The sequence below is a fragment of the Erinaceus europaeus genome, chromosome 7 (genome assembly GCF_950295315.1).
Source record: "Erinaceus europaeus chromosome 7, mEriEur2.1, whole genome shotgun sequence".
NCBI classification, from domain to species: Eukaryota; Metazoa; Chordata; class Mammalia; order Eulipotyphla; family Erinaceidae; genus Erinaceus; species Erinaceus europaeus.
Window position 1 is genome coordinate 115,604,144 of NC_080168.1, and position 14,637 is coordinate 115,618,780.

General features: G+C 41.6%; 1 pseudogene; it reads right to left on the bottom strand.

Annotated features, from left to right (window-relative positions):
* Positions 1-14,637, bottom strand: part of LOC132539524 (tubulin alpha-1C chain-like) — a 79,928-nt pseudogene that overhangs the window by 64,665 nt on the left and 626 nt on the right.

The following is a 14,637-nucleotide window of genomic DNA, read 5'->3' on the forward strand; positions in this document are numbered from 1 at the left end:
TCTCTCAATTTTTCTCTGTTCTATCCAACGACAACAATGAAAAAAAGATGGCCACCAGGAGCAAAGGATTTATAGTGCAGCACTGAATCTCAGCGACAACCCTGGAGGCAAAAAACCACAATGAATTCACTTTAGCATAATAAATATTTGGAGAACTTGGAGAAATTTTTTAAACATTTTATTTATTTATTTTGGATACCAAGAAATTGAATAGAGAGATAGAGGGAAACCTGCTATACTGCTATACTGATTCACCACTTGTGAAGCTTCCCTCTACAGGTGGGGACTAGGGGCTTGAACCTGGGTCCTTGTAAACTGTAATGTGTACACTTAACCAGGTGTACTGCCATCCGACCCCATCTGGTTTTTTTTTTTCTCTCCTTTACCTGAGCACTGCTTAGCTCTGGCTTATGATGGAGCTGGGAATTGAACCTAGAACCTTTGGTACCTCAGGCATGAAAGACTTTTTTTCATTATCATTATTCTGTCTCCTCAGCCAGGAGAAAGATTTCCTAAATATCATAAAAAGTGGAGCGGTGCTGTGATGTCTCTCCTCCTCCCTCTTTTCTCTCCACCTCTGTCTCTGAATTAAAAAGGGAAAAAATGAGTCTTTAGGGAATGGTGGAATTGTACTAACTGGATCCCAATACCAAAGTAAATAAATAGCCAACTTCCTGAATCAGACTGGCATAAGGACTGGGAATCAATTTTCCTTTCTTTTTTAAATTTCTTTATTGGGGAATTAATGTAAAACATTCAACAGTAAATACAAATAGTTTGTACATGTATAACATTTCCCAGTTTTCCATACAACAATAAAACCCCCACTAGGTCCTCTGTCATCCTTCTTGGATCTGTATTCTCCCCACCCACCCACCCCAGAGTCTTTTACTTTGGTGCAATACACCAATTCCAGTTCAGGTTCTACTTGTGTTTTCTTTTCTGATCTTGTTTTTCAACTTCTGCCTGAGAATGAGATCATCCCATATTCATCCTTCTGTTTCTGACTTATTTCACTTAACATGAATTTTTCAAGCTCCATCCCAGATAGGAATCAATTTTTCAACTAACCCCCTAGTTACTTCAGCACAGGGAGGAAATACTGGCATAGAGAATGTTTCTAAGAAACAGGACTAGTGCAGGGAGGAAGAGGAAAGAGAATGCTTTTACATCTGTAACAAAAGGTAATCACTATGTTGGCTTCTGGATTTATACACCTGACACTTCAAACACACAGTGCTAAGTATTCTGTCATAGTCTTGCCTTGATTAGATAGGCCTTTAACTAGTGACAGTTGTTTAGAAAGTTTAGAAGATTAAACACTTGTTCATTTTGCAAGTATTTATTAAGACTACATTTGGGGGGGGGGCGGGCTGGGCAGTGGCTTAACTAGTTAAGGCCACATATCACTAAGTGCAAGGGTCCAGGTTCCAGCTCCTGCTCCCCACCTGCAAGGGAGTGCTTCACAAGCGGTGAAGTCTCTTTGCATAACCATTACGCTATCAAACCCCACCTGTGTTTGTCTTTATTTCTCCCTTTCTGTCTCCCCATCCTTATAGAAGTATACAACAGTTTACTGGGTGAATTATCTCTAGCCCCAAGACAATTTTTGAACAAAATTGCCAGAATTTAGTGATAAGGTAAAACTGATTTGAATTAATCAATATACATGTGCTAAGACTAGTGCCTGGGGGTGGGGGAGGGGGTCGGGCGGTAGGTAGCACAGCCGGTTAAGCGCACATGGCCGAAGTGCAAGGACTGGCGGAAGAATCCCTGCTCAAGCCCCGGCTCCCCACCTGCAGGGGGTCACTTCACAAGTGGTGAAGCAGGTCTGCAGGTGTCTGTCTTTCTTTTCTCCTCTCTGTCTTCCCCTCCCCTCTGGATTTCTCTCTGTTCTATCCAACAACAATGACATCAATAACAACAACAATAATAACTACAACGATAAAACAACAAGGGCAACAAAAGGGGAAAAAAGTAGCCTCCAGGAGCAGTGGGCTCATAGCGCAGGCACCGAACCCCAGCAATAACCATGGAGGTAAAAAAAAAAAACAACAACAAAAAACCGCCTTTGATCTTTAAAAACAAAAAGAACCTAAGAATACCACAGAAGTGGCAAGTCAGCAGATAGAACACATTGTTTGCATGCCTGAAACCCTGGGTTCTATTCCCAGCAGTGCCTATGACTAAACTGTGCTGATGTCTTACTCTTTGTGCCTTTCTTAAAATAACTCTAAGTGGGAGCCCGGCGGTAGCGCAGCAGGTAAAGCGCACGTGGCGCAAAGCGCAAGAACCGGAATAAAGATCCTGGTTCGAGCCCCGGCTCCCTACCTGCAGGGAGCCGCTTCGCAGGTGTCTTTCTCTCCCCCTCTCTGTCTTCCCCTCCTCTCTTCATTTCTCTCTGTCCTATCCAACAACAATGACATCAGTAACAATAATAACTACAACAGGAAAACAACAAGGGCAACAAAAGGGAATAAATAAATATAAAAAAACTTAAAAATTAATAATAATTCTAAGTAAGATAAGTAAATACTAATAAATTCAAAAATATCTTTTAAAAGATAAATAAAACTAAGAGCCAGAGACCCAGTGGTGGCTTACTCAGTAGAGTATACATGTTACCATGAGCAAGGACCCAAATTCAAGTTCCTACTTGCAAAGGAAAGCTTCACAAGTGGACCTGTGCTGCAGATGTCTTTCCTGTCTCTCCTCCTCCTCCTCCTTCTCTCTCCCTCTCCCTTTCTCTCTCTCTCTCCAAAATAATGGCCACCAGGAGTAATGGAGGCACTGATCCCCAGTGATAACCCTGTTGGTAAGGAAAGAAAGAAATAAAAACATATGCAAAGATAACTGAATATGTAGAATACTGAGGAGGGAAATGGAGAAAAAGAACCAATTCCATTTATAAATGTCAACTGCAGTCACCCAGGGGAATAAAACCAGAAAGAAATACAAGTCTCAACAACTGGGGCATGCTTATATGGGATTTTTTAAAATGAATTCTGACATTTTTGTGTGAATAGCTCTATGTAAAAATGGATTAATTATAATTTTTTCAGGGTTTTAATTCTAATAAGAATCAATAGCATCAACAAATATTTTGAAGACAATTTTTGTTCACTTGCAAATTAACCTCAATCTGGTTTATCTATTACTTCGAATTAATTAAGACAAGGATTTGAGAGAAAGACAGAAACACACATTTGGATGGTTGGGGGAAGGGGGTCTCTGGAGCTTCTTGTGATTACTATGAAACCCTGAAGCCACAGCACCATGGCAACCTTCCCAATCTGCCACCTAATTTCCATCTGCTTTGCAGAGAAGTAGGGGGAGGGACACAGTGTGCATTCTTGTGTGTGTGTGTAATTTGGGTTAATGAAATGCAAGCAAATTATAAACTGTGTTTCACGGGAAGCAGGGTATGGGGGTGAGGGTAGCACAGCAGTGGCGCACAGAACTTGTATGGGAGAGGTCCCAATTTGAGCCCTGGAACCACCAGAAACCAGAGTTGAGCAGTGTTCTGGCAAAGCAAACAAATAAAACAAACAGAAAACTGAGATTATCTACTGCTCTCTCCCCTTCTTTGTCTGCTCTTCTCAGGCTGTTTTTAAACCTCAAGTTTTGTTCCCTTTGAAACTATTGTTAATTTCATCAGCAGCCTTGAATAAACCACCTCCCCAATATATCAGAGTGAAATTAGAAATTAAAATGCCTGTTCTAGATGTAAATATTTTGTAAAGAAAAAAAAGTTTCACTAAATGACGATATCTCAATACCAGAGAGATGCTTTTAAAATTACATAGCACAGGTATTTATTGTGCTGTTTTTTTAAATATTTATTTTTTATTCTCTTTTGTTGCCCTTGTTGCTTTTTATTGTTGTAGTTATTATTGTTGTTGTTGATGATGATGTCGTTGTTGTTGGTAGGACAGAGAGAAATGGAGAGAGGAGGGGAAGACAGAGAGGGGGCGAGATAGAGACACCTGCAGACCTGCTTCACCGCTGTGAAGTGACTCCCCTGCAGGTGGGGAGCCGGGGCTCGAACTGGATCCTTACGCAGGCCCTTGGGTTTTGCCCCACCTGCTCTTAACCCACTGCACTACCACCTGACTCCCTTATTGTGCTATTTTATGCCTTACTGATGGAATAGAAATTTATTAGCTTATTTTTTTACTTTAAAAAAATTATTATTGGGGGTTGGGCAGTAGCGCAGAGGGCTAAGCATACATGGCACAAAGTGTAAGGACCACCTTAAGGATCATGGTTTGAGCCCCCAGCTCCCCACCTGCAGGAGGTCGCTCTGAAAGCAGTAATGCAGGTCTGCAGGTGTCTGTCTTTCTCTCCCTCTCTCTGTCTTCCCCTCCTCTCTCAATTTTTTTTTTAATTTAAGAAAGGATAAATTAACAAAACCATAGGGTAGGAGGGTTACAACTCCCACACAATTCCCACCACCCAATCTTCATATCCCAACCCCTCCCCTGATAGCTTTCCCACTCTCTATCCCTCTGGGAGCATGGACCCAGGGTCATTGTGGGTTGTAGAAGGTGGAAACTGGCTTCTGTAATTGCTTCCCCCTCTCTCACGTTTCTCTCTGTCCTATCCAAAAACAACAACATCAATAACCACCACCACCACAATAACAATAATAATAATAAAAACAAGGGCAACAAAATGGGAAAAATGGCCACCAGGAGCAATGGACCTAGTCCAAAGTCTGCTATGACTCTGAAGCCTCAGCTTTGACTCTTCACTGTTCTTCATTTTGATCTGTCGTAGCAGCTCAAACCTGGGTCCTTGCTCCTCGTAACCTGTGCACTCAACCAGGCGCCCGCCACCCGGCCCGTAGGTGTTTCTGTATCGTGACTACTTTGGTGAACATATGGGTCTACACATCTTTTCAGACTAGTATTTTTGTATTCTTCACATCAATACCCAGAAACAGAACAGCAGGATCACACGGTGTTCTTCATCTTGTTTGTTTTGTTTTGTTTTGTTTTGTTTTTGAGAAGTCTCCATACTATTTTCCATAGCGGCTATGCCAGTTTACATTCCTATGAACAGTCTATAGGACAACAAGGATGTACAAGGATTCCCTTTAATTCATTCTCACTAACTTTGATTCTAGCCTTTTTTTTTTTTTTTTTTTACCAGAGCACTGCTGGACTCTGGCCCATCTCCCCTTCCCTTCCCCTTCCCTCTAGTATTTTTCATTCTACCCATTCTAACAGGTGCGAGGTGAAAGAGCTCTTAAATGTAACCTGAAAAGAAAAAACAAAAACAAAAACTGCTCACTAATGGCGAAGAAAAGTGATGAGCAGGGGCCTGGTGGTGGCGCACCTGGTTGAGTGAACATGTTACAATACGCAAGGAACCGAGTTCAAGCTCTGGTGCCCTCGTGTCATATGGGAGCACATATGGACAGTACTGAAGGAACTCCATGAATGGTGGAGTGATGCTACGGTGCATCTATCTATCTATCTATCTATCTATCTATCTATCTATCTATCCATCTATCCATCCATCCATCTATCTATCCATCCATCCATCCATCTATCTATCCATCCATCTATCCATCCATCCATCCATCCATCCATCCATCTATCAATCTATCCATCCATCTATCCATCCATCTATCCATCCATCTATCAATCTATCCATCCATCCATCCATCTATCCATCCATCTATCTATCTATCCTGAAACAGGGGGACAGAGTGAAGCCCAAGAGCAGGGGGACTATGCACATAAGACCATGGGTCCAGAAAAAAAATTTAAGAATTTCTGTTCACCACATAACACCACTAAGACAGTGAAAAGCCAGGCTGTGGAGTGGGAAAGGGTCGGCCCATCTACCCATTCCCACTGTGAATACAATGATCTTCTGGGTTGTTGTGATAATGTTCCTAATGGTCTCTTTCCCTCCTCTTCCTCTACTCCAGTCTTTGTTGTTGTTGTTGATGATGCCCTTATTGTTGTTATTGCTATTGTTGTTGATGGATAGGACAGAGAGAAATGTAGAGAGGAGGGGAAGACAGAGGGGGAGAGAAAGACACCTGCAGACCTGCTTCACCGCCTGTGAAGGGACTCCCCTGCAGGTGGGGAGCTGGGGACTTGAACCAGGATCTTTATGCAGGTCCTTGCACTTCATGTTGTCATGTGCTTTTAACCCTCTGCGCTACCAACCCCCCCCCACTCCACTCTTTATAAGTTCATGGCTTTATATTACTAAACATTGTTATTATATTATTGTCACAAAACTTCACATATATGTGAAATACATGAAACAACTTCACAGCATAACATGTACAATGTGAATATTCAGTTTTTATGCCCACTTGCCTCCTCTCTCCTATAAAAGTCCAGTTATAAATAATAATTTACAGAAATTTATCTAGGACTGGGGAAATTGCTTTTTTTTTTTGCCTCCAGGGTTATTGCTGGTTATTCAGTGCCTGAACTACGAATGCTCCTGGAGGCCATTTTCCCCATTTTCTTGCCCTTGTTGTCATTATTATTGTTGTTGTCATTGCTGTTGTATAAGACAAAGAGAAATCGAGAGAGGAGGGGAGACAGATGCCTGCAGACCTGCTTCAGGGGAGCTAGGGGCTTGAACCTGGATCCTTACCACTTCGTGCCATATGTGCTTAGCCCACTGTGCTACCCCACCCCGGAAGTTGCATAATGTTTATGCAAAAAAGACTTTTTTGTGCCTGAGGTTCTGAAGTCATAGGTTTAATCCCCATAACACCATAAGCCAAAGTTGAACTGTGCTCTGGTTAAAATAAATAAACAAATAAATAAATTAAAATTAAAAGAAAATTATATGAATTCCAGTTTAAGAAATCTGCCCTTAAAAAATAATAAAAATTGGGGGTCGGGCGGTGGCGCAGCTTGTTAAGCGCACATGGCACAAAGCACAAGGACCAGCGGAAGGATCCCAGTTCCAGCCCCCAGCTCCCCACCTGCAAGTTAGTCGCTTCACAGGCGGTGAAGCAGGTCTGCAGGTGTCTATCTTTCTCTCCCCTTCTCTGTCTTCCCCTCCTCTCTCCATTTCTCTCTGTCCTATCCAACAACGAATAGCGTCAACAAGGGCAATAATAATAACCACAACGAGGCTACAACAACAAGGGCAACAAAAGGGGGAAAAAATGGCCTCCAGGAGCGGTGAATTCATGGTGCAGGCACCTAGCCCAGCAATAACCCTGGAGGAAAATAATAATAATAATAATAATAATTTAAAAAGAAATCTGCCCTTGAGGGGCCAGGCCATGGCTCACCCAGAGTAGCACACTAGTTGAAGTGTATAAAGATGTGGGTTCAAGACCCCAGCTCCCACTTGTAGGGAGGAAGATTCGTGAGTGGCAAAGCAGTGCTATAGGTGTCACTCTCTTCCTATTCTGTCTCCCTCTCAAATTTTCTCTGTCTCTATCCAAAGTAAGTACATAAAAATAAAAACTGTTAGCGGAGTCAGGCGGTAGTGCAGCGGGTTAAGCGCAGGTGGTGCAAAGCGCAAGGACCGGCGGAAGGATCTCAATTTGAGTCTTCATCTCCCCACCTGCAGGGGAGTCACTTCACAGGCGGTGAAGCAGGTCTGCAGGTGTCTATCTTTCTCTCCCCCTCTGTTTTCCCCTCTTCTCTCCTTTTCTCTCTGTCCTATCCAATGACGAGGACATCAATAATAACAATAATAACTACAACAATAAAATAAGGGACCCGGTTCAAGCCCTGGCTCCCCACCTGCAGGAGAGTTGCTTCACAAGCGGTGAAGCAGGTCTGAAGGTGTCTGTCTTTCTCTCCCCGTCTTCCCCTCTTCTCTCCATTTCTCTCTGTCCTATCCAACAACAACAACAACAATAATAACTACAACAATAAAACAACAAGGGCAACAAAAGGGAATAAATAAATAATTAATAAATTTAAAAATAAAATAAGGGCAACAAAAAAGGAATAAATATTTTTTAAAATAATAAATAAATAAAATTGTTGTGGTCTAGAAGGTGGTACAGTAGATAAAGCATTGAACTCTCAAGCATGAGGCCCTGAGGTCAATCCCTGGCAGCACATGTACCAAAGTGATGCCTAGTGCTTTGTCTCTCTCCTCCTATCTTTCACATTAATAAATAATTTAAAAAATTAAATAAAAATTGCCCTGAATTAGACTCAGGCATGAAAGTTTTTCTGTATAATCATTATGCTATTTCCCCACCCCTAAGGTCAATATATTTTCTCAGATTTTAAGACAAAAATTTATTTGTATTATGAATTTGAAGCACTCATATTAAAAGTCTAGAATTTTATCATTAAAACTAACAAACAGGGACTGGGCAGTGGCTCACTCACCCAGAATAGCATGCATGCTACCAGGCTCAAGGACCTGGGGTTCAAGCCTCAGACTCCCACTTACTAAGGACAGAGAGGAAACTTCATGAGTGGTGGATCAGTGCTGCCGGTGTCTCGATTTTTCTCTCCCTTTCTCCATACTATCTCTCTATTTCTCTTTGTCTCTATCAAATAAAACGAAAAGCAGGGAGGTCCACTGGGAGTGGTGGAATCATACAGCCACTGAAACCCAGCAATAACCCTGATGACAAAAAAAAAAAAAGGTACCAACAGATAGCCACTGTTCTACTTTAAGCAGAGTGACATGATCTGTGATACGCATTATGACAAGCTCTCTCTAGCTGTTGCATTGAGCTAGGTAGGAGTGGGAGTGAATGTGGAAGAAATCCAAGAGGATACCAAGGTGCTCTAGGCAAGAGATGACATATTTATTAGCATGGAGGAAGTAGAGAAAGAAAAGATTTGAGTGATCTGGGAGGTGGCTCAGTGGCTAAGCATGAGGTCCTGAGTTTGATCCCCAACAGCACATGTACCAGAGTGATGTCTGGTTCTTTCTCTCCTCCTATCTTCCAAATAAATAAATAAATAAATAAATAAATAAACTTTAAAAATAAAAGATTTGGGAGTCAGGTGGTAGCCCAGCGGGTTAAGCGCATGTGGTGCAAAGCTCAAGGACTGGTCTAAGGACCCCGGTTAGAGCCCCCAGCTCCCCACCTGCAGGGGAGTCATTTCACAGAAGACAGTCTGCAGGTGTCTATCTTTCTCTCCCCTTCTCTGTCTTCCCCTCCTGTCTCCATTTCTCTCTGTCCTATCCAACAACAATAATAACTACAACAATAAAACAACAGGGGCAACAAAAGGGAATAAATAAATATGAAAAAAAACTAAGTTAAAAAAAGAAAAGTTTTGGGGAGTCGGGCTGTAGCACAGCGGGTTAAGCGCACGTGGCGCAAAGCACAAGGACCGGCATAAGGATCCCGGTTCGAACCCCGGCTCCCCACCTGCAGGGGAGTCGCTTCACAGGCGATGAAGCAGGTCTGCAGGTGTCTATCTTTCTCTCCTCCTCTCTGTCTTCCCCTCCTCTCTCCATTTCTCTCTGTCCTATCCAACAATGACAACAACAATAATAGCTACAACAATAAAACAACAAGGGCAACAAAAGGGAATAAATAAATAAATAAAATAAATATTTAAAAAATAAAAAAAAGAAAAGTTTTGAGAAATATTTAGGCAGTAGACCTGACAAGATTGAGTAACTGATTTTATGAGGGTCACAAAAGGAAGGGAAGATAAATTTTGATCAAAAGTAACTCCCACTTCTGCTTTGAGAAACCAGTTGTAAGTTTGTTGCTCCAGTAACTGAACTAGGGAAACTTGAAGGAGGTGCCTGTCTATGAGGTATAAAGCTAGTTCAATTTAGGACAGCTGTGAGAAACTCGGAGGCTAGAAATCTACTATGCAATCTGAATCTGAAATGTCAAGAAGTCATGGGCATCTAGAAAGAATTTGCATCTTGGGAATGGAAACACTTGCAATTCACTAAGGGAGAATGAGAGCACAGACAATAAAATGGGAAAAAGGCCTAGGGCTGAACCTTCAGGAATACGAACATTTAAAGATTAGGTGAGAAGGAAAGCTCTGTAGAAAGCTGCAAAGAAACAAAAATGTAGGAAGGGGGACCCAGAAATTTTAGTTTATTGAGGCCAGGGAAAAAACTCTCAAGAAAGATAGCTGTCAACTAACTGCAAAGATTATCAAGGCTCAGCCAGCACTGAAAAGTATCTTGAGGATTTAGCAACAAACAGAAGGCACTTATTTCAAGGGATGATAAGAATAGAATCCTAGGGAGTTGGGTGGTAGCGCAGCAGGTTAAGCACACATGGTGCAAAGCGCAAGGACCGTAAGGATCCCGGTTTGAGTCCCTGGCTCCCCACCTGCAGAGGAGTTGTTTCACAAGTGGTGAAGCAGGTCTGCAGGTGTCTATCTTTCTCTCCCCCGCCCCCACCTTCCCCTCCTTTATCCATATCTCTCTGTCCTATTTAACAATGACAACATCAATAACAACAATAATAACTACAAAAATTTTTAAAAAAACAAGGACAACAAAAGGGAAAATAAATAATAATAATAATAATAAAGAATAGAATCCTAGCTGGAATGAGGTTAAGGATAAATAGGAAGTGAAGTAGAAAAAGAATTAGACAACTCCCTTCTTTCATTCATAAGTTATGTTACATGGGATGAAGAAATTGATTCTATAAAGTTCCCCCTGACTGCCTCACACACACACACACACGCACACGCACACGCACACGCACACGCGCACATGCGCACGCGCGCACGCGCACACGCGCGCCACTCTCCTATAGACATGCACTTTCCATTTTTTCAGTTAGATTGGAAGATTCTAAAGAAGAGACCATGTTACTTCCTCTCTCTGGGGTGGTTCTGCATTCAATGTAGACATTCAAAAAGTGCTTTACTTACGTATTTATTTATTTATCAGAGCAGTGAGTGGCTCTGGCTTATGGTGGTGCAGGGAATTGAAACTGGTACTTGAGAGCCTCAGGCATGGAAGAAAATACTTTTAATAAAAATAGGTAATTTATTTTATTAAATACCTTTAGATTACTAACCATGATGACAACATGCAGAGAAGTTGTCTGGAAAATAGCTCTGCAGTAGAGCATCGAACTTGCATGCTTGAAGCGTCTGGTTTGATCCACCAAGTCACAGGTGTCAAAGTGGTGCTATGGTATCTTTCTCTCTCTCTCTCTGTCTCTCTGTCTTTCTCTCTCTCTCACACACACACACACACTCTCTCTCTCTCTCTCTCTCTCTCTCTCTCCATATATATTATATGAAATACAATGAATCAAAAATATTTTTTTTAAAGAAAGAATACATAATGGCCTGGGAGGTGGTACAGTGAATATGGTGTTGAACTCTCCAACATGGACTCCAGAGTTTGATCACCAATGTCAGTGCCAGACTGTTTCTCTGGATATCTCTCTCTTTCCTACCCCACACTCTCTCATTAATAAATGAGTAGATTTTTAAAAAAAAAATTTCCCTTTTGTTGCCCTTGTTGTTTATCATTGTTGTTGCTATTGCTGTCATTGTTGTTGGATAGGACAGAGAGAAATGGAGAGAGGAGGGGAAGACAGAGAGGGGGAGAGAAAGATAGACACCTGCAGACCTGCTTCACCGCCTGGGAAGCGACTCCCCTGCAGGTGGGGAACCAGAGGCTCAAACCGGGATCCTTCCACCAGTCCTTGCGCTTCATGTCATGTGCGCTTAACCCGCTGTGCCACCACCCAGCTCCCAGATATTTTTTTAAAAAAAGGAAGAAAATACAGAGTTTATTCAATAAACTCAACAAACAAACTAGTATATAATTACAATGTCTGTTGTAAGCTAGGCACTTTGCCTAGGACTAGAATTCATATTTTAATGAGGGAGAGGAATAGACATACAAATGAATAATTCAAATTCCATAAATATTATAAAAGAAAAAGATGCTTATACTAGTCTTACTGTGGACAAAGGAATCCATTAGTCTTTTAACCACATTTAGATATTGATCTAAGTTTTAAAAATCAGCAATAAAAATAAGATTTAAAGCAGTAAAAAAGAGGTTTCCTTCCAATAGTTTGCAGGCTATTAAGTCAGATAAGAAACAAAATAATGGGAGTCGGGCTGTAGTGCAGCGGGCTAAGCGCAGGTGGCGCAAAGCACAAGGACCGCATAAGGATCCCGGTTTGAACCCCGGCTCCCCACCTGCAGGGGAGTCGCCTCACAGGCGGTGAAGCAGGTCTGCAGGTGTCTATCTTTCTCTCCTCCTCTCTGTCTTCCCCTCCCTCTCTCCATTTCTCTCTGTCCTATGCAACAACGACAACAACAATAATAACTACAACAATAAAACAACAAGGGCAACAAAAGGGAATAAATAAATAAAATAAATATATAAAAAAAGAAAAAAAAGAAATATATATAAAAAAAGAAACAAAATAAAAGGGAGTCGGGCAGTAGCACAGTGGGTTAAGAGCATGTGGAGCAAAGCGCAAGGACCAGCATAAGGATCCGGATTCGAGCTCCCAGCTCCCCACTTGCAAGGAAGTCACTTCACAGGCGGTGAAGCAGGTCTGCAGGTGTCTATCTATCTCTCCTCCTCTCTGTCTTCCCCTCCTCTCTCCATTTCTCTCTGTCCTATCCAAAAACAATGACGTCAATAATAACTACAACAACAAAACAAGGGCAACTAAAGGAAATGAAGAAATAAATATTTTAATTTAAAAAAAGAAACAAAATAGCATATGACTGTCCCTATTCTCTCTTTATATATATTTAGAATTATCAGTGCTCAAATGTCTAGTGCTGACCCAGATTTTACTGTTCCTTATACAGAGGGCAGAAAACTAGCCTCCTCTACATACAGAATAAGGCTGTCTCTGAGACAGAATTACAAAGAACTGACTGCATGGGCCTTCCTCTCTACTGCTTAATCCTCTGCAATTACATAAACAAGTGATACTGTCAGGGGAGCATAACAGTTATTCTTACACTGTAAAGAAAATAAAATCCAAAGCTATGCCTTTTTTTTTTTTTAAAAAAAAGGAGATTTGTACACTTTATCATGGTCCAATAGTTCTGATTTATTTTGCTATTGAAATATTGAGGGGCTGGGGAAGTGGTTTAGCAGTAGAATACCTGCCTTGAGTATGAAGCTCTGGATTCAGCCCCCAGCACCATATGAGAGCCACAGACAAAAGCAAGTGGAACTCCATGGAAAGTAGAACACTCCTTCCCCCCCCACCACACACACACACAAACACACACATTCGCTCATAAAAATAAATAAAAACTAGACCAGCAGTGGAGTAAATGGATAACACTGAGTTCAGTGTTCAGTACTACGTTAAAAAATATTTTGAAAGAAGTATTTTGAGGGGCTAGTGGATATTTTACCCAGTAGCGTACATGTGTTACTGTGCTTGAGGCCCTGGGTTCCAGCCCTGGCACCACATGACAGTACCATGGACAGCACCACGTGAGTTGCTTGGGTGGCAGAGTAGTGGCAATGAGGTGCACCTGCTCTGTCTTTGTCTGGCTGTTTGTCTCTCTTTCTCAATACAGAATGAAAGAGATAGACCCGGGAGACAATTCAGTGATGGTATAAATACAGAGGGCACTGAGTTCATTTCCTGATACCACATTTAAAAAGAAGTAGTAATATTTTAAATGAACTACTTATTAAACTTTATGCCCTATAACATTGAATTCTTATTTTTGATAAATGTGCTTTTGAGTTCTAAAGGAAACATTCGAGTCATCCTTAATTCTTATCTCTCATTATGATATGAAATACACTTTTATTTGTTAAAGGTATGGAAGGGATAAGATAATGTTGAGGCTTACTTCTCCTAGGAAATATGTAAGGTTTTAATTTTTTCAGGAGACCACGGCAACAAATTTGAACAATGATCTGTGGATATCAAGCTAGCAGAATCCACAAGCGCCATTGTCACTCCACGGCCTACAGCAGTCATCTCCCCCACCACCACACCCTGCTCCGCCCGCCTGCCTGGAAGAATGAATGGCTTCTGCAGAGCACTGTACATGAAGATCTCTTACTGAAAATTGAGAGGAAAGAAAAAAACCTGCCCAAACACAAATTTTCAACTTTGGTGGTCATCACATACCTCTTTCCCTCTGAGATTTCTTTGGCAGTGTCCATGATGCCCAGTGCAGTCTTATTCTGCATAACCTATTCTTGTGGGTAAAATGGAGCCTTTCTAAACAGCAAAAGAATGCTACTGCAATCCATTTCAAGGGGTGAAAGCAAATCCTTTTGTCCCAAGAGACGTTGAGCAATCAGCAGTCTCTAGCCGAATAGCAACTAGCAACGGTGTGAGGCTGACTACAGTTTCCACACTTACAAGCTCAGTCTCAGAGGTTTACTGCATTCACATAAGAACAACATAAAAAAGAAACGCGGTCATTGAGCTAAGACACAGCTGTCTGCTGATGGTGCCAACACTACAAAATTGTATCATTTTCACATTGCACAGCTTTCATCCGGTGCTCAACTTGGTGTCTCAGTTGTTCTCCCTTTCGCAGAAACGCGAACAATGCAAAATATAAGTACACGCACAGGTAGTACTAGTTTCTGAAGCCAATTCTTTCTCCTTGTGTTTTCTCAACCCTGGTATCAAGAAAACTGATTCATTTTAAGAAAGAATACACTATATGAAATATATTGCATAGCCTTCTGGAAGAGGAACATTTCTAGTAG